This window comes from Myiozetetes cayanensis, unplaced genomic scaffold (assembly GCF_022539395.1).
Source record: "Myiozetetes cayanensis isolate MyiCay16 unplaced genomic scaffold, myiCay2020 scf5-8, whole genome shotgun sequence".
In the NCBI taxonomy this organism is placed as follows: domain Eukaryota; kingdom Metazoa; phylum Chordata; class Aves; order Passeriformes; family Tyrannidae; genus Myiozetetes; species Myiozetetes cayanensis.
The window spans coordinates 95275434-95294725 of NW_026087742.1; the positions used below are offsets into that span (position 1 = coordinate 95275434).

At 35.7% G+C, this 19292-nt stretch overlaps 1 long non-coding RNA gene across 1 annotated transcript in view; it reads left to right on the forward strand.

Annotated features, from left to right (window-relative positions):
* Window positions 1-19292, forward strand: part of LOC126649576 (uncharacterized) — a 46776-nt gene that overhangs the window by 14982 nt on the left and 12502 nt on the right. Inside the window, exons 3-4 of the long non-coding RNA XR_007631074.1 lie at window positions 2012-2207; window positions 13124-13189. This is a non-coding gene — a long non-coding RNA (uncharacterized LOC126649576). The remainder of the gene's footprint in view (window positions 1-2011; window positions 2208-13123; window positions 13190-19292) is intronic.

Consider the following 19292-nt stretch of genomic DNA (forward strand, 5'->3'; position numbering starts at 1 on the left):
TTTCAGTAAAAATGAAAAAAATACAAGGAGGGGGAAAAGAATTTACCAGTCAGGTAAATTGGTGTTTGATTTCTTATTTGTTACAGCCTTTTGCTGGATTCACACTGAGTTACTTTTCTTGAATTAAACTTCTTGATACTAAATGTTGAGTGAAAAAGCTAAGCAAAACAAAACCCCAATATTGATTCTGAACAGAATCCAGCTACTACATTCAGAGTCTTTATTTGGTACCACTTCTAGTAACCTGAGGTTTCCAGTCCAAACACGAGCATAACTTCCAGCGTTTAGGTATTTGTGATTACAATATGCCTCCTGCAGGTGTAAGAGAGTTTATTCAAGTGACAAACTGGAAGATGTCTTTCCTAAGACTAGGAACCCAGTTATAATATTCTTTATTCTTGATATGACTAGATACAGATGAAACCCAAGAAGTATAAAACTGCACGGAAAAAAAAAAAAAAAGTCTTACTTTCTTCCAGTCCCTTACATTTTTTCTCCTTTAGTGAATTGTTTATTTTTCATGAAGCTGAAGTTTTAACCTGACATTTTCCTCACTTCAAGATTAAAATTTGCTGTGAGAGTTATAAAGTAACTCTGTGTCTGGTGATCCTGTCTCTTTTCTTTCCTCCTTTTCTGACATCATTGTCCTCCGTTTTTCCTGGTATGCTTCTTATTGAAAGCAAACGCTGCTTCTTTTTTAAATTCCTGTCATTTTTTAAGTAACCATGTGGTCATGTTTAAAGTCTCTAGGAGATGAAAATCCCACATCTGGAGGTCATCAACTTAGCTGAACAATTTCAAATCCAGGATACACAAAAAAAAGGCCCCCCCAAAAAAACAAACATAAAAACACTCCATCCCAAAGCCAACTAGCCAACCAGGAAAAACAAGAGCAGTCCAGTAAATTCTTCACCCTATTTCTTTTGTTGGGGAAAACACATCAAATCATAATGCCTCATGCTCAATATTTATTTTCTCTATGTATTTCTGTTATCAATACTAAGTAGCATATTTGGCTGTACCTCAAAAATGTGATATTATAATAAAAGAAGCAAAACAAAAGGGCATATAGGAAAGCTTATTAAAATGCACATCAGGAGGTGCTTGAGGTTTTTGTGGGTGGATAAATCCACCAGCATTGCAGCCTTCTAATGCATATTCTTTACTTTATTGCTAGAATGGAAGATTAGCAGCCTACAGAGTACTCCATGAAAATTAAATCAGTGTTTCTTTCTCTGACAGATTGTTTTGAGTGAGATTTTATTAACATTTTAATTACATTAACGGAATGAAGCATAAATATATTGTGAACCTTACATGCCTCTAGGTTCGTAAGAAGTGAAATAGTTATATTGATGTTATTTTTTGAGACTGGAAAGGAGAGGACTAATTTGTTCCTTGAGATAGTGGATGAACAAATGTTGTTTAAAGAAGTCTACTGAAGGAAACTCTTACTAAATATAACATTTAATATATATTTTATACTAAGTATTTTTTCAAAGAGTAAACATTAGATGCTTTGGTTACTAAAGTTAAGGTTTTTGAATAAGAGAACCATTAAAAAAGTTATAGAGTTCATGTCAATAAAGAATGTCAACACTAGAGAGTACAGAAATGATAATGAATAGTTTAAGATAATATACTAAAGGCTCAATTCCTTTGAAAATGTACTCCTAACCTAAGAGGCTAAACATGCTGTATATATGTTAATCATCATATAGACTCCCTGAGTATTTAGTAGAAAGAAATTACTGTTTCCAGGAAACCATTCTTCTCATTATGAAATATGTACATATAATCTTAGAGAGTATTTCCTTTAATAATTTTTTAGTTCCTCATGTTGACTTTAAAGGGAATCTAAGGTGACTATCTAATTTTTTAGGAATCTAGAGAGAGTGGTTAAATAACCCAGTTCTCACTGTCCTTCAGCAGAACACTATTTCAGGTGTGTTTCATAATTTTATTGACATAGATATAAGCCTTTTAAAACAAGCTGGTTTATCTGTTCCAGATTCAAGATATCTATGTATTCATCTTGCTTCATTTCTGAGATAAATACAGAAGACAGAGACAAATCATTCGATTCTGAATCCAGCTACAAGAGAGAAACCTACTTAGTAAAAAATATTCAATAACAATCTTGCCTGTATCTCAGATTCCAGGAACCTCTGGATCAAAAACCTGCATTCCATTTTTTCCCCAAAACAGTAAGTACATTGTGTAAACAACCGTAAGTGAGGACGAGATCTTTATTTATACTAATATGCTTGCAGTATGCATGTTGTGGGAATCAAAACATTAGTGAACCTTTGCAAAAAGAATAGATTGAGGAGAAATAAATGCTGGATAAAAAACACACAGGTCTGTTTGATCCAGTAAAAAAATTAGTTAATGCAGGAATACATACATGTTCTGATTTCCTGTTATGGTTCTTTGTAGAAACAAATGTCAGAAAAGGAATTGTTAGAAGGAATTACATCTGTGGAGTTTTGGTCTTGGAATTTGTGCAAGGATAAAAGCAGATATGGCTTTGGATGTGCTGCTTTGATGAAATGGGAAGACTTCAGAAAGAATTAGTTCATCAGATCACTCAAAGTATTATTTAGTGTTACTTAATATGGGGAGACATCTAAGAATCTACTAAGCTATAATTCTCAGTCCCTCAGGTATTGAACAGATTCATGTGAGCAAAGGCTCAGTCAGAGAATTCAAGGGATTTACTCAAACAATGCAAGATTAGGATGTAATTGCTGCCAGATCACTTGGCAAATGGGACATATTTCTAATAGTTGTTATCATCATCATCATCATGGCTAGGCTTCGCGAACGAAGATTTGAGAAGGGCTCTACCCACACTTGCTACAAGCGCGCTGAAATAGTTGTTCTAGAAGAAACTTGAATGGTCTCTGGGCTCCTGCTTTCATTTTTTCATGACTAGAAATTTAAAATAATTCCTCTGTAAAAAGCTAGTATATAAGTAAAATAATGTTAAAAAAATATTCTGTGTGGCAAGAGTTTGGGAATAAATTAAACTGGTTACTACTGACTTTGAAATATCTAAAATTACCTGAGGAAATGGAAAAGTAAAATTAGTAATGCATTTGAGCTTTTGAAATCCACTAGTGTTCAAAATATTTGGAATGTAAACTAATAAATCACATAAAGATAACTTCAAAAAACACAAAAGTATGAATGACTTCCCCTAAAGTGCTCGAATAAAAGGGATTAACATTAATATTTTACATAGACTGTTTTTTACTCCCACTCCTCCAAATGATAATTTTCAAAGGTAATAATAATAGATACAACTAATAATAAAGAGACAACTACAGTCACATTTTCTGCTGAGGGATTTTGTAAGTGGCTGGATCTCTGCCTGTCTTGTGCCCCTGTCCAGACCTGGGACCTCCTGCTTACCAGCAGATCTAGCATGGAGTTTGCTGCAACTGACACATATAGACTCCCTCCACCATCTGTTTTCAGGATGATACAGATGGTCATACCACAGCACAGTCAACACCAGTCAGTCAGGCTGTGTCTGCTGCCCTGCTCCAGCTGCCAAATGTGGAGACTCTCACTCCCCTTGCACACCACGGGCTATTGACACCACTGGCCCAGAGTACTTGCACTCTCGGCTGTTGCTGGTCTTCAACCCCAAATCCACTCACACTTTCTCCAGAAGCTGCCATCTCATCCCTACAGCACTCACATTTGCAAGGGACATTGAGTGAGAAGGGGCATGGAGAGGTACCACAGGATATAAGGAGAAGACAGACCAGGCTATGGACATAAGGCTCAGGACTGGGTCAGACAAACCTGCAGGCTGGTCACAGTTTGCACAAGCCAGATTCTCCTAAACACAGCCTTGTCTGCCCTTTACCCCTTTGTTTCTTCCCATCCCCCTCCCCCACATGCTCCCTCCTAAGTTTTGGGTAGTCTCACTTACACTCCCTTTGAATATCACAAATCTCAATGTTATTGTTTTCTCTTTATTATCACAGAATCATAGGGTGGCTTGCTATAGATGAGAGTTTGAAGATCATCTAGTTCCAATCACCCTGTTGGGGGCAGGGACATCTTTGACTAGACCAGAGTGCTCAGAGCCTAATCCTACCTGGCCTTGAACCCTACCAGGGATGGGGAATCCACATTCACTATTATAGGAATTTCTTATGATACTTTAGAATATAAAAATATTTCCCATCATTTTTATGTCTTATGCATACTTTAAACCCCTTACACATATTTGTACAGACTGGGGAATGAGATATTGGAAAGCAGTGCCATGGAGAGGGACCTGGGGGTCCTGGTTGATGGCAAGTTGAATATGAGTCAGCAGTGCCCTGGCAGCCAGGAGGGCCAACCGTGTCCTGGGAGCCATCAGGCAAAGCATCACCAGCTGGTCAAGGGAGGGGATTGTCCCACTCTGCTCTGCACTGGTGAGGCCTCACCTTGAATATTGTGCAGTTTTGGGCACCACAATATCACAAATATATTAAGTTATTAGAGAATGCCTAAAGAAGGGCAACAAAGATGGTGAAGGCCTTGAGGGGAAGCTGTATGGGGAGCACCTGAGGTGACTTGGTCTGTTCAGCCTGGAGAAGAAGAAAGTGAAGGGAGACCTCATTGTAGTTACAACTTCCTTGTGAGGGAAAGAGGAGGGGCAGACACTGATCTCTTTTATGTCTTGACCAGTGACAGGACCAGTTAAGTTGTTAGGAGAGGTTTAGGTTGGATATTAGAAAAAGATTCTTCACCCGGAGAATGGCTGGATATTGGAAAAGACTGCCCAGGGAAGTGATCACAGCACCAAGTCTGACAGAGTTCAACAAGCATTTGGACAATGCTCTCAGGCACACAGTGTCAATCTTGGGGATAGTGCAAGCCCTCGTGTGCAGCCCTAAGTGCTGGACTTAATGATTCTTGCGGGTCCCTTGCAACTCAGCATAGCAACCATATTAACAGAAAATACGTCTGGTATATTTGTATCGGAATAGTTTAGAAATACAAGAAGACAAGAAAACTACCTCTTGATGTCTAGAATGACCTATAACCAAAACAATATATTTTGAAATCAAAACTATTTAACTTTAATATTCCCTTTATTTCCTAATGTGTGATGACAACATTTTCTTGTGAATAGCAAGGTGTATGGGAAATAGATATTAGACAATAATCACGGAAAAAAAAATTGTTCTGAATAAGAGATAATAGAAAGATCATATACAGCTAATATCATAAATGTCTTTTTTTTTCCAAGTTTCTGCCCTCTGAATTTTATTCAATTTCTTTTAAGTATTTTTTTTATTGAGCTGCCCCATTTTGTACATTACGTGTTTTGCTGACTACAGAGAGGAATCTCTTTTTTTGTGGTCCTTCAACTGTTGTGTGATTCCTCATTTGCAACCCAAATTTCCATGGGCTTTTTTTGGCTGATGTCTTATACTCTGCTGCAGCTGCTTGAGTATGTATGCTATACTGTTTTTCACTGTTGTAGATAATTTTCTAGACTCTCTTGCCTTTTACATATCTCTCTTTTTGTTATCTCTCTCCTACTGTTTTGCATTTCCCTGGCTAACTCTCACTTTGTTATCTCCTTCATATACTCTTCCAATCTCCACAGGTAACCAAGTTGTTAGTGTAACCTTTTACCTCTGTTTTTGCAATTTGTATAAAATAATACTGAAACAGTAGAGGAAATTGAAAATGTTTTGTGATTTTTAGTATTTCTTCTTCTTCTTTTTTTTTTTTTTTTTTTTTTTCTATTAGATGTTTAAATGAGAGAACGCACAGGGCTGTTGTATTACACCCAGATACTGTAGTGGATCAATCATTATTTGAACAATAAGCCTGGAGTTTCTGGCACACAACAATATATAGCACCAGCTGTTTTGTTTATTTAAAAAGGTGCACTAAACAAATTTTACCAAAAGGAAAATGTGGCTTGTATTGTCTTCAAGCATGAATAAAACAAATATTTTCCCCTCTTTCTGAGGTAAAGAAATATCCTGACAACATTTTAAATGCTTGGGTTTACTTCAGCTTCTTCAGAGTGTGAGGACTTGAATGCTCTCAAGAATGACAAGAAAACTGGAGTAGAGGAGAGAAATTTGTATACCCACTTTTTTTTTTTTCCCACCAATAACATGTTAAATAATTTCAGTCTTTCTCCATAGTTTTTTTCTTTTATTCTTACATAAGCTTTCAATCACATGTTTAAAGTAACATCAATTGCTTTCTAAAGCTTACTTTCATCTCTCTTAATTGTTCTGCCAACCTTCTTCTCTGTGGTGCTAAATCAGCCTATGCTATTTCTACTTTTAACTGTCCATTGTGCTTCCACTGTTGCAGATAAAGGGCAGTGATAAACTTGGACCTATGATGATCAGGGACTGAACAGTCAAACCCATCAAGTTCAGAATTTGAGGAAAATACATAAACAAAACAAATATGTAAACCATAAGGGGAGGTGGAGGTAGGGGGCAAAGAAAAAGAAAGAAAATGAAATATTTAATTTTATTACCTACCTGACAAATCTTCCCCTTCAAGGGTTGAGTGACAGGAGCATGCTCTCCACTGAGTTAAAGGAGCATGGAAACTTAGAAATTTACATGTCTATATCTGAAAGCTGATATCTTTTTCCAAAATCAGAAGTGGTTTGTAGGTAAAACACACACCAGTGACACGCCATTTTAAAAAGGGGGGGAGGGAAATTTCCCATGTGTAAACAATCAAATTGTAACCAACAAAATACAAACAACAAGTATTAGCGATCTAATAGTAAACATGGCTCTTGTTTTACTGTTGATTTTCACCACAAAGCTGGGCTGTAGTTGCTGCTATAGCCCAAACATTTCATCTAGCAAGAGTTCTTATCACCTGTTGTGGTTTAACCACAGCCAGGAACTAAACCCCACACAGCTGCATGTTCACTCCCCAGTGGTGGAATGGGGGAGAGAATCGTAAGGGTGAAAGTGAGAAAACTCATAGATTGAGGTAAAGTTAGTTTGACAGGTGAAGAAAAAGCCACCTACGGGCACAAAACAAAACAATTCATTTGCTGCTTCCCATCAGCAGACAGGAAGCTCCAAAAGAAGGCCACTCAATATCCCCTAAACAATTAGATGGTGTAACCCAGCTCTCAACACAGTGCTGGTCCCAGAAGAATAAATGATGAGAAATGAGATATCTATCTTTAAGAAGTGTCACAGAATAACTCTAAGAGTTATATCTGTTATTGTCACCAAGGAAATTAATGAAAAATATGATAAGCATAATTATTAAACAGATGGTCAAATATTACGCACAAAAATTTTTCTGCAGACTGACCTAACAGAAGAGTATTTGGAGTGGCCAAGATTGTTGTGGGCGAAGATAACACACTTGGTATGACATATTTGAATTGATAAACCTTTATTTATTTGTTACCAGAAGTATTAAAGCAACAATGAATCCTTGCAGTAAGAGATACAGTTTTCTTTTGGAATAGTAGCTCATTAAAACAAGAGAAAAGCTTTAGAAATGATCTGTTACTAACAGTGGAAGGCAAGTACTACACAGATCACCCAAAATATTAGGACTGAAACTTATGTAGCTCATAATAGTGCTATATGGAAAAGGCTAAAAATTAAACAACGGAGCAAATGCCACAAACTTGTTTAGGATAGCCATATCGAAAGATGATTTGTAGGTAAAAGACAGTGTTAGCTAAGTACAAAATAATGCATCTCTGACTATTTACGCACAGAGATAGACTAATTTAGCTTTTATTGCTTAGGACAGAGGTTCAGAGGCCAGTGCAGGCAGAGAACTGTCTACAACAGCTGTATGATCAGTAATGGGGGGAAACAGAGGGCAGGGAATGGGCATGGGAAAGAAAAAAACAACTATAAGAACAGAATATAAAATGAAAAGAAAATATAGACTTCCCAGTTACAATCCACCATGTATTTGTGCTTTAAGCTAGGATTTCTGTGTCCCAGGAGGACGCAGGGTGGAACTGACAATCTTATAAAGGTAGAAAAGATAGTAATAGGTTTAGTGCTCAGAAATGAGGAGTTGGTGAGTGTTTCTAAAGTCATGTGTGTAACAACTTTACAGGAAATGCTCATTTGCTAGTTATAAAATACATGAAAAAGGAGAAATAAATGATCAGGCAGATTTTGAATTTTTTGGGGGAACAAAGGCACTGCTTCATTGAGGGCATATCTACCTCATGACAATTTTTATTCGACACTCTGATGGTGCAAAATAGGGAAAGGTTCTTAGAAGGATTATGAATTTCAGCAGATGGTTTATGGTTCTAAAAGCTTCTAACACTGGGGATACTGACATTTATTAATCAGTTACTATGCTCAATATAAGCATCAAATTTGTCTTTTTGGACTGCTAACGAAGAGAAATTTTCTATTAAAAATCTTTCCATTCCATAAAAATATTTTTGATTACTAATATGCCACATATACACACACAGATATTTCAGGGAATGCACTATTCTGCATTACCATGCACACACACAAGAACTGTATTGAGTACTAGTCCCAGGTTGGAATTGTACGTTAATTGTTAGATTGAAAGATATTTTATCAAATTTAAAAGAATTCTAACTTAATTAAGGAGGTCAAGCACTGAAATGTACAACTGCAGTTGATAGACTGATGACATAACCAGAAATGTATCCTTGATACAAATTAGATATAAATGTATTTAAGAGATTGACATCAGTGGTACATTTGCTACCTTGCTCCTGGTTTGGAGATGAATGTCCTGTGAAAAAAAAAATTCATCATGTAGTCAAATGTATGATTAGACTGTTATTTTATTCCCATAGAGCTATATGACTGTTAGCAGTCACCTGGACTGCTGAAATAGTGTCCTTGGCCAGTAGAAGGTTGGTTTTGTTCTCCGTTTCTGGTCCAACCTTACTTGAAGAGATATCAGACTAAAATTGACATCTTTTCCTCTCAGAAACCTGTAATGCAGACATCACAGGTAAGTAAAAGAAATGATGTCTGACTCGTTAGCATCATCACAGATAGAGTCAACTCTGTTAAAAAAAAAATACTGAAATATTTATGTCACTTAAAATTTCTTGCCCTGGCATATAAGTCTGTCCAGTCATGGGTTTATCAGAGGAAAATTAGAAAGGTTGTCAGTTTCATGGGCACTATAGATATTTTCTGGTTTTAATGTCTAGTAGCTCTCGCAGCAGCGTGTGACATAATTATTTTCTATACACTGAAAAATGCCATTACTCTTACATTACCTTTTTCACAACTTTGTCTGCTAAATTCCTTCTCAAATCTTCAGAATCTTCCTGAATGTCCTTATGTCTTCATCCAAATTTCTCAGGAGAACATAACTTTATCAAGTCTACATGAGCTTATCTAGATAGTTAATTCATATTCCCTGTAATTCAAAAAATTAATTGGCAAAACAAAGCTTAGGGGGACACTTAATAGACTGCCTGATATACCTGGAAAAAACAGGTTAACTTTTTGGCCTGCAGGAACCTCCTTGCGTCTATCTATCTGTTTTTCTATCTATCTATATATTTGGAGAGAGAGAGAGAGAGAGAGAGAGATTGAGAGAGAGAGAGAGAGAGAGAGATCTCTATATAAACTGTTTTTATTTTGAACATTATGATGTTTTGGAGGCAACTAAAATTGAACCCCTACTCAGTAATTTATTTCAATCAGTGTCTGATCTATAAATTTTCAAAAAACATCATTGTTCAAAGCTTAAGCTTAAAAATCTTTGAAAGAAAGCACCTTTGAAACAATTGAAAGAATCTTTGAGATGAAAGTCTTCATAATTACACATTGACTGACTATCAGTAATCAGAGAGTGTTTTCTTCAAATATGTTGCTTCCTGTGATTTTCAACTTAATAAAAGATAGTGATGTTCTTTAGAATAGAAATAATAACACTGACAAAGATTTCCTTTACTCTCTTGAATTATCCTAGGGAATTTACCAGATTTGGTTGGAAATGATGCACTGGTTAAAAACTTATCAGCCCTCTCCTCCAAACTGATTGAAACTTGTTTCACTCTAAATTGAGTGGCATATCTTTAGTTTATAATTTGTAAAAACAATGCAAGTAGTCTGTGTTTGGTTTATTCCATGTAATAACCTGTAATTAAACAGAAACAGCTTATGGGAACATTTCACAGCAATGCTTTACTCATTTCCTTATGATTTTCTTGATTTTGGTGCTACTTAATGATCTTGATATTAATCTTCAAAACTATTGATTAACTTCAGAGTTAATTACACAAGACCATTTCTCTTATCTTCTGTCTATGGCCTATAACTGGCAAGAGACACTGTGGTAATGGGGTTCAGACTGAAATTCAATCAAAATCTTACTAACTAATCCTTCCTTCAGAAGAAAAGTTTGAGAATATCATCAGACTAAAATGGAAAATATCCTTTTCTGTATAGTAAATTAAGTAGATCTTCAATTCTAAGTGGTGAACGCTGCTTACATTTCAGCAGAGCTGTGTCCATGTTTTGTTAACAACTACTTTAGAAACACATGAAGTGGAAAAAAAGTGAAACAAGTTGAGTGAATAATACCTAAAGAGAACTGGAGTTTATAATTCCTTAAATTGTAAAATCATTGTGAATTATGAAAACCAAGAACAACAAAGCAACAAAAGAACACCTTTCATTTTCTTCTCTAAGAAGAATTCTTCTCTAAGAATTATATAGGTACATTAATGGTCTATGTGGAGGCCAAATAGAGCTAAAGATATTATTATTTCTAGTCCAAGAGTTGGAGAAAATTTGGAAAGTTATGAACATAACTAAACTCTTCCTTTGTCTTTAATTGAAAACTTCTGACAGAATTTTTAAGAGTTTACCTTCCCATCTTGTAGCTTTTGTGAGTAAGAGAAAATAATGAACTGTATCATGGAATCATAGAGTGGTTTGGGTTAGAAAGGACCTTCAAAGGTCATCTAGTCCAAGAGCCGTTCCATGATGTGGAATAGCTTTCACTAAACCAGGTTGCTCAAAGTCCCATCCAACCTGGCCTTGAACACTTCAAGGGGCAGGGCATCCTCCATTTCTCTAGGCAACTTGATTCAGTGTCTCATCATCCTTATAAAAAAAGTCTTCCTTATACCTGATAAAAACCTACCCTCTTTTAATTTAAAACCTTTGCCCCTGGTAAAAAGTTTTCCATTTAAGTCCCCTATATGTATTGAAAGTCTGCAGCGTGGTCTCCACAGGGCCTTTTCTTCTCCAGGCTGAACAACTCCAACTCAGCCTTTCTTCAGAGAAGAGATGTTCCATCTCCCTAATAATTTTTGTGGGCTTCTTCTGGACTTGCTCTAACAGGCCCACATCTGTCCTATGCTGGGAACCCCAGAGTTCTTTGTAGTACTCCAGGTGGGGTCTCATGAAAGCAGAATCACCTTCCTCGACATACTGGCCACACTTCTTCTATGTTATGGTCCAAATTAAGAACAAAAGACCAGATCTTTATGTAAAGAATATCAATGAGAGCTAGACAGAGTAGCTTTCAGTTCAGAATGGCTTAATATTGATGTTACTGGCCTCATCATGAAGTGAAAGAAGCTTATGTTATACAAAAGAAAACATCATTGATTAGAAATCTCTAACAGGATTAAGATATTAAATAAAGTAAAAGCACAATATGAGAAATTGAATCTATTGTAGTCAAATTATATTTGCTATATCATTTTAGAATCTTTATTCAACATGAAAGAAGGAATCCTTTGCTTAATAAGTAAGTTGCACCATTAAATGAGAGCCTGAAATCAATTAGAGGTCTAAGAGAATCATAAACAATTTAACAAAGTTTTGGATATTTTAATTGCTTGTGCTTCTCTTTTATAATCACTTTAAAACATAATTTCTCTTTTTCCAAGTGTCTGAGCACTGTGTACATTCTCTTGGGAAATCTGAAGACAAATTAAATTTTCAATTATAAATACAAACATCTGTGTCAGAAGCACTTAAATTATATGATAATAAAAGACAGGATTTATTGCTCACGTTATTTTGTGTCTAAAAAATAAAGCAGATATTCTTTACAAGCTTTGCCCCATCATATCCAACAAATAACTTTGAATATTAACTGATTCTTGTGTCCCAAAAATAAAATGGCAAGTAAAAGTGATTTTTGTAAATACAAACATGCACAGCTGTAAATATTCCAAGTACAATAAAATACTAACTACCTAATTTCATTTCTCTTAGAGAAATTTATTTAGATCCTATACCTACCATTAACAAACTGAATCATCAAAAATCCAAAAAGCTCCATTTTTAAATAAAATAAGCAAAATAGCTTTTGCACTGTCCAGACAATTTACAAGAGAAAAGAAAATTTTAATTTTGTAATTTAAAAGACAAAAGACAGAATAAAATCCATTCAATGGCTGGTCACAGTAACAGCTGGGAATCAACATCTTTTTAGTTTCTGATTTATCTACAGCTTTTTAGGTTTTATACACATTTTATATACCATTCAGGTATGATTTGCTTTTTTTTTTTAAAGGAAAATAATCTGAACCTGGGAAAAAATGGCTAGGGGTTGGAAAACAAGAGTTCTCTGGAGCTGACAATTATCCTTTTCCTTTCATGGATATTTCCAAGTTGGGAAGCAGCATTGTATGGGTGAAGAAGTTCCTTTAATACTTCTTTGTTGTGCTATTTGAAATTTAGCTAAAGTTGTAACAGAAGGACTTTTTCCAGCACCCACTGGGCAATGCCATGTGAGCCCAAAAACAATTCTGGCTTCCACAGACAGTTCAGCTTCTCAGCATCCCTGATGAGGAACAAGTCATTAAGCTCTCATTTAGCCTGCCAGTTCACTGGCTATGCTGAGACAGAGGTTTCACCATAATACGTATGAAAAACATGGAACAGTATCATGACCAATACCACAATTTAATGCTCAGTGAGAAGGGTCGTTGGAACCGGTATAGAAGAAAGCTTGCACAAATACTGGGGTTATCAGGCAACAAGGAAAATACTAGCTGAGGAACTTTGCAGAATAGCTCTGACATGTGCAGAAGGTCTATTTAACCATGTCTTTCATTCAAGTGTAAACCATACATAAATCCTTTTCCATAATTTTTTTTTTCCAGGACAAGAAGGTACCTTGAAATACAGATGAAAGTCACAGCCCCTGCTGAAACTTCTTGTGGTCAAGGGTGAGAAAGTGTCTCATGGGACAGGTATTACCACAGCATGTTGTTAACACAATGGGCATCAGCTTCAGCTCTCTTCCCATGAGGTTTGAAGGCCTGTGCAGTCATAGAGGTTGGATTACTCCCAGATTCCTGTCTTAAAGTGCTTCCTAGTTGCCACATAGAGTATGTAGGGTTATACAAGGTCCTGTGAGTCTGAAAGCATATGCTCCAGATAGTCCTGCTGCTGTGATTATGGGCTTTAATTCTGTATAATTAACATCTCTTGAATATGATCTTGTGCTGTGTTTATGAGACAGAAAGCTATAGCCATAATTGCCTTGTATTATCCCTTAGCAATATCTATATACCGGGTTCAGAGACTTAGCCATGCCTGAATAATGGAAGATAATACTAAAATAATTAGACCCCTGATCTTGCATTAAGCAGAACAACTTATAAGCTGTGTGTGACCTGTTCCTTTCCTCACATGTGTTCTAGTAACTAAAAAATCAAACTTAATGTCATTGTGAACAAAGTTTAGATATCATCTTTCTGCTCATGATACCTTTGTAAAGGTGGTAGGTGAAGAGTAGCAAAAGAGAATGACATCTCTGCAGGGTAATAACTCTCCCCTTTACTTCAAAAGTGCTCTGTTTTCAAGTCTGTATCATTATGTCCTGCATTACCTACAGCAGTTGCAATGGTTTTACTCTTTCATTGTAGATTTTTTCATTTTTTTATTTGTTGCCAGATCATATCAGAATGTTAATAAGGACTGTAACGTGCAAATATCTATTTATTCATGTTGTGCCAAAATGACCCAGGCATTACTTTTCCTTTTTAATCTATTACCACTATTGGTTACAAAATGTAATTTCATAGTCACCTCAGGAGGTCTTTACCTCATTAATATCTTCCTTCTGTAATGTTCTAATTTTGCTGTAATTAATAGATTGACTTCAGTCTGAATTTCGTTTTGAATGTACTGTGCTAGGGGACAAGTCTTTCTGTGATATACATTCTTTCGTCCAGGAAGCAAACTGTGATCACAAAGCATCTCTGGAGTTAGGTTGCAACCAGACTGAGACACAGACAGGCACTACATTAAGTGATGATGATGAGCATTTTACAGTTCTGAGATCAAAAACACTGTCCTTCTTTGATCTTGGTAAGCATTACCACCATTACAAACCTTTGAACAGGCAATCAGTAAGGCCTGAAAAGTTATGGGTGGAGGATGTAGATTTCTTTGATTTCCTACCCCTCAACTGATTTAATATTCCTAGAAATTTTCCTCTCCAGGTAAAGATGCTATGCAATATGAAAATTAAGAATTATGATCGTATTCTGGGATAGTATTGCTCTAAGTCATGACATCCTTTGCTTCTGATGACCATCTTACCTGATCTCCTTCCAGCCACCTCCTCCAGTTCCTCATTGACAGTTCTCAGTCAGAATGTCTCTTCCTTTTGGCACCTTGCTATAGAAGATATCTAGTCCAAGACCTTATTGTTGTTGTTGTTGTTGTTATATCAGTTTGGTTATTCACCAGACAACGTGATACTTCTTATTATCAACACTGCAGGAGAAGCCAATCTCATTTTTATTTTGCTGTTACATATTATTCTTGGAAAGACAAAGTGTCTGTCTTGGAAAAATGACCTACCTACGCATAGCTAATACCTTTCTAGTTTTATTAGGAACTTGCAGTAACAACTGTACAATCTCTCACTTACTTTATTTTGAAAATCTGTAATAGCTTTTAGGAAGGTAAGATCATGGGAAATGGATAATGCCACAGTTTGAGTGTGGGCCTGTAAGGAACCTCAGGTGAGCTATAGATTTCTCCAATTTGTCTCAGATTCAGCTTCAGCTTTTTAAGGCTGGAAAACAACAGCTCTTCCTTTAGCTATAGAAACCTTTTCAAAATAACTTTTTTTTTTTTAATCTTTTTATGAATCCCTGCAATTAAATATTCATTGTATCATTACAACATTAAGTAGGAAATTAATTGGCAGTTAAATTACATCTCAGTTAGCATACACTATAATGTAGAGATACACTGAGTTGCAAAGCAAAAGCAAAAACAAAACCCCACAGAGCCCCAAATAAAATAAAATAAAATAAACAGTGAAAAGAAAACCGGACCAAAATCAGTATGCAGTTTGCTAATGACTTTCTACATACAGATAAGTTTGATTCTGCAACACATTTTTTAAGAGAAGATCTGTAAATGTTCTAAAAAATGTTATCACCAGCAACTGATTACATTACTTTTAACAAAAAATAAATCAACCAAAAATTGTTTCACAAAAAGTACATGGTGAATGACAGATTGAGATAGGAATTAAGGCAAAAGGAGATTTTTATTCATTCAAACTACTCAAGAACCTAGTACAGTGCTAATATTGCTAATCTACTATGATGCTCCAAAATAACTTCCTATTTTCATTGGTTTGCATTTTGTAACTTAAATTAACTACCCTTCTTATCACCTTTCTCCACCTTCCCCATCTTAGGTAAAAATCTTCACTTTTTCTTTAGTTTCATGTCTAAGGGGACTATTTGACCACTGCTCTCCTGAAGTTATGCAATGTACTTAAATAATGTGAATTAGCAAAGCTACAGCTCAAGTCTAGTGACTATTTTTAAGTGAGAGGCAAACAACAGGAATTCAACTCAAGATGCTCAGACTTCTTTTATTTCATTAGATCTTTTCCACACTGTGAAAAAAAAATAAGATCTCTGAAAAGAGTGGGAGTTTCAAAAACACTAAAGGGAATATCAATACAACTGTAAAGGTTGCAAAGGTGGATTACTGCTGAGATGCTTTGGCTGCACAGAACATTTTTCATTTTCTGGAGATCCATCTGTTTGCATAAATAGCATCAATAAAAAGCTGAGACCTACCTCCAAATGTTAACTTGTGTATTGTAAAAAATTTGCCTGAGTCATTGTTAGGAAAAGATTGAGAAGACACTGCCATCAGGCTAGCTATGACCAGCAACACTTGTTACACCAGGTGGTCCTTTCCCATTCAGAGAAAGCACCATTTTCCCTTTGGTCCTCCTGACTGGAAAAATGTGTTCAACATATGGTCACAGCAATAGATTGAGTTTGTAGCCATGATTTCCATTGCATGGACCAAGAAAAGAATTGCTCAGTGGGTACCCCAGGGCAACTGCAGTTGACTTGCAGTACTTATTATTCCCTTTCCTTGACCCTTTATTTTGCCAGTCTTCCACTTCTCTTTCTCTGAGTCAGTTTTATCCCAAATAAACAACTCACCAACAATTATTTTTATCACTTTGGTCTTAGTTTTGCTGTACCCATACCCAAATTTGTTAAGTCTGACACTACTACTTAGACAGTTTTGGCATTATGTGGTTTTATTGACAGGGTTAAACCGGTCCCTGCTTATTCTACAAGCATCCCAAAAAGGAGTACCCCCAACCCTTTCAGTTATAGATTTCATTTATCTCTTGCATGACCCCTCCATTACCAGTTGTGCAATGCAGACATTTCTCATGGTGCTGTCTGTAACTGTGCACCTCTGACACCATCAGTCATTGGTTCTACATCCTCCCCTCCTCTCCCCTTGCCTCTCCTCTCCTCTTCTCTCTCCTCATGTCATTTCCTATATCCTGTTCAGCTGCAGTTTAACTCAGCCCAGAGCCTAGAACTCACCTTGTTATTCACCTGCAGCCCTAACATTTATTTTGACTTACCACAGGGTTTGAAAGCACAGAACTTTTTTGTAACTGATTAAAAAAAATATTGTTCAGTAGTATAGTTTAGTTATATATTTCAAACTTTCACATGCATGCTGATCCCATTAGATTATAATTACAAATGGCTTACAAATTGCATAAATATTTGACTGACAGGCAATGGGAAGAATGTAGAAGAGGAGAACCACAGTGTGCTTGCTTTATATTCCTCTGCCTAGGCAATAGCTATTGACTACTTCTGTAGACAGAGCTTTACACTGGAGGAACTTTGGGTCCCCTTCTAGAGTTAACATTTTCAACATGAAGTCCACAACCACTTGAGACACAACCAGTTATTAGGCAAAAACTGATTAAAAGTCAAAAACAATAGTCATGCAGTCATCCCCCATGAATGGCTATCCCCAGAGGCATTCTTTCCTTCTTCAGCTATCTAATTCTGTGTGAAATTACCCATAAGGATAATATTCACCTCTCCTTCCCAGGTAGGCAGGTAGTCATTTATATTCCCCTAAGATTTTTCTCATTTCCCCTGCAAAAACCCCATTTAAAAAATGTAAAAGATTATGCTGTCAAGGTAAGTGTTCAGCACCACTGAAACAACAATAATTATTCAGAAAAAAAAAGCACATTAAGTATTACACTAATACCTTTTCTTGTGGATAATTTTAATATCAAATATCTGCTTACTTAAATAAATTTATTATTTTGAAATATCTATGTCTCTTCCCAGCTTATTCCTAATGTTCACTCCTGCCCTTGAAATGCACCACAAATTGCCAATTAGCTTAGAAAATATGTTGCTGTTCAGGCATGTGTAAACACAATAGCTGATTTCCCTATATGTCGTACTCTTTGTTTACGTCTGTTTCATACACACAAGCACATCTCTATATTCAAGAATTCTAAATACTAGATGTTGACAAAAAATTCTACTTATTCTGTTTTATATAGTCTTAAATAATAGAATTAATTTTATGTGTTTATAATGATGAATGATGAATTCAATCCTTAAAAAATACATCATTAATAGAATTATTTTTTAATATGGAGAAATTCATATAATACAGAAAAAATATCATATGACTATTATTAAATCTTGTTTAGATAATTTATTTATACAGTGATTTGCAGAGAAAAAAATGCAAAATTATATTGGGAAACTATGTAGAATGCACAATGAATCATGCCCCCCTACAGCCAGTTGAACCACATTACACAGACTCCCTTATACTGAGAACCCATCTGACCTAGTTAAAACTACAAACTACTTTTTTCAAGTATTCTGACTTGAAAACTGACAACTGGCATAGAACAGTTTATAGTCCTGTAGAATCCTGTTTTAGCTTGTGCACCTTGGTTGGCCCTTAAAGCAGAGATGCATTAACGGGTACATATTGCTACATTAAATAATAAAATGTAAATTTAACATATAGGAACCATTAAGATGAAAAGTTAGGGGTAACAGGTATTGCTAAGTGAACATGACTATGACACTGTAGTGGAAAGGCACTGAATTTTTTGCAACTGGGGACAATAAGAGCGAGATTGTGCTTCTAAATGCTGGGAGCTAACACACAACAAGAGCAAACTTCCGTTTGAGACATGAAGTAATAGAATATGGGAATTTTTATAGTCAAATATTGATTTTCAAACCCTAAATGTATGCATTTTGATATACTTTTTAGGGATAAACATTAAGAATATTTCTTTATTTGCAAGTTATGACATCAATATATAAGTATGCTTTGAAAGCATAAATTAAAATTTCTTCAATCAAGAAGTTTATCCCTCCTCTAATGAGGAGGAATAATTATCACTTTGAATTATCACTTAAAATGAGCACACATTTCACTAAGAAACTCAAATCTAAATGGAGTACTTTTTTTTTGTTAACCTTATGACTTTCAGCATTGTGAGACATTGAAACTTTCACTTATGCCATTAGCTTTTAATTTTGGTAGATCTCCATCATAACTCTGCTATGTATGCATCACAGTGTTTCCTCTTCAAAATGGATATTATACCTCTTGAAGAAAGGCTAAATCAATCCAAATAGTAACAAAAGTCATTCAGATTCAGACATATAAAATGGAAACAGAGACATGCAAGAGCAGTTTGTAAAGTATTAGGGATTTATGTCCCAACTGGCACAAGAAGTTACATTTGTGTGACTTACAAAGATTGTAAATTTTCTTTTGTAAATAAATGTTATAACACTAATAACTACCTGGAACATACATCCTGGAAAAGATATTTCCAGTTTGCCTGGTTCTTTCAAGGGTTGATCTTACAGCTGTGATTAGCTGACAGTAGCAGCATAAGCAGCATTTAATTCAACAGGAAGGATATGGGAGGAGGAATAAGGACTACAGAAGAATGCATTTGCTAGAAAT